This window comes from Ciona intestinalis, unplaced genomic scaffold, assembly GCF_000224145.3.
Source record: "Ciona intestinalis unplaced genomic scaffold, KH HT000090.1, whole genome shotgun sequence".
Classification (NCBI taxonomy): Eukaryota; Metazoa; Chordata; class Ascidiacea; order Phlebobranchia; family Cionidae; genus Ciona; species Ciona intestinalis.
In genome coordinates, this window is record NW_004190412.1 from 38,308 (window position 1) to 40,386 (window position 2,079).

The following is a 2,079-nucleotide window of genomic DNA, read 5'->3' on the forward strand; positions in this document are numbered from 1 at the left end:
GTCACACAGTGTGACAAACTGGAAGGTCCATAAGGACATATCGCTCTCGGATCACCGGCTTATCACCTTCCAAGTCGACAGGGAATATTCCACCTACCCTTCACACTACAGAAATGTTCGAAATACCACCTGGGACAAGTATGTAGTTCATCTGGACAAGTCTCTCTCCGGGATTCCTCATAAGCTTCCGACTACCGTGGAAGAACTTGAGAAGTACTCCATGGTAGTGGAGAGAGCTATCTCATCTGCGTTTGAGTGTTCATGCCGCCTGGTAAAGAGATCCTCAACTCGCCGACAAAGCTGGTGGTCTGCAGAGCTAACTTCATTGCGAAAGTTGGCAAAGCGCTCACACAAGAAAGCTCTCCGATCCAAATCTGCTTCAGACTGGAGTGCCTCGAAGGAAGCAACGCGAGCCTACAAAGCGAAGATTCGATCAAGCAAACGTACTTCCTGGCGCAAGTTCTGCAGCGAAGCAAACAACCTTCCAGCAGCCATGCGCCTTCATCGTGTACTGAAAGGTTCGAAGTCACACCAAATTGGGTCGCTGCGCAAACCAAATGGGGAGTTTACCTCCACACCTGGTGAAGCGCTAAACGTCCTGTTTGATGCACACTTCCCAGATGATGTGAACATCTCCCATCGACATCAGAACACATCGACATTCCTGGTACCCCACCTCAAAAACCTATATTCATCTTCACTGAAAATGGGTCATGTCCCGTCACGATGGATTGAAGCCAAAGTAGTCTTCCCCTCCAAACCAGGAAAAGAAGACTACACATCAACTAAATCCTATCGCCCACTTAGCCTCACCTCCTTTCTCCTGAAAGGGCTGGATATAGGTATCTACAGGCAGGTCCCCTTCGGGACTTTCCCCTTCACAAATACCAATATGCTTACAGACCTGGCATCTCGACAGAGAATTCCCTACATGGAGTGACCACTAAATTGGAGAAGGCTGTTTTCAACGTCCAATTTGGTCATGGATCTTTTTGGACATTGAAGGTGTTTTCTCTAACGCAACTTTCGAATCTATGATTGAACCTCTACGGTCTCCTCATGTGCATGGGAAAGTCATACGATGGATATCCAACATGCTCCGCAACCGCGTGGCAACTGCGGAGATCCATGGTCACACGGAAGTCAAGCGTGTAACAAAAGGATGCCCACAGGGTGGTATACTGTCTCCAATCCTGTGGAGCCTAGTTGTTGACACCTTCTTACTTCAATTCACCTCAAAAGATGCTGCGAAAGTACAGGCCTATGCGGATGATGTCTGCATAACTGTCACAGGACCGGTAGCTAGTGTTGTAGGTGACATCGCCCAATCGGCACTTCAACGTCCCGAAAAATGGGAGAAAACCAACTACCTGACTTTGCCGCAGCAAAAACGGTGGTTGTCATGTTCACCAAGCGGCGTAAGTGGTCTATAAAGCCACTAACGCCGTAAGTGGTCTATAAAGCCACTAACGCCAAACAATGAACTACTTAAGCTGTCCAGTGAGGGCAAATACCTTGGCATCACTCTGGATTCAGCACTAACATGGAACCCCACTGTATCAACCGCATCAAGACTGCGACTATGTCCCTAGCTCAATGGCGCCGTGCGGTGAGCACACGCTGGGGCCTGAATCCTAAGTCCATGATGTGGCTTTACTGCCAAGTTGTACAACCAATGCTCTCTTATGCCTGCATGGTGTGGGTCAGAGCAACGTTCAGCACTACCCTGCAGGAAAAACTCAGGAAGTGCCAGCGACTGGCATGCCTCACAATTACTTCTTGTTTCAGGACAACCCCTACAAGAGCATTAAAGGCACTTCTCAACCTTCCTCCCCTGCATCTTCATCTACAAGGCAACGCGGTCTACAGATCCCATCGCCTGAAGACACTGCGGCAATGGGAAGGTGGAGATTACTACACTTCACACAATGAACGGCACACATACATCTGAAACCGGATATCAAAGGAGATCAAATCCCTTTCACTTCCTGGCGACAGATGTAACCCCTCACTGCACTTCGATCACAGTTTCCGAACCGTAATTGAAAGATCGCAAGCACTTATAAGCCACCACGCCCT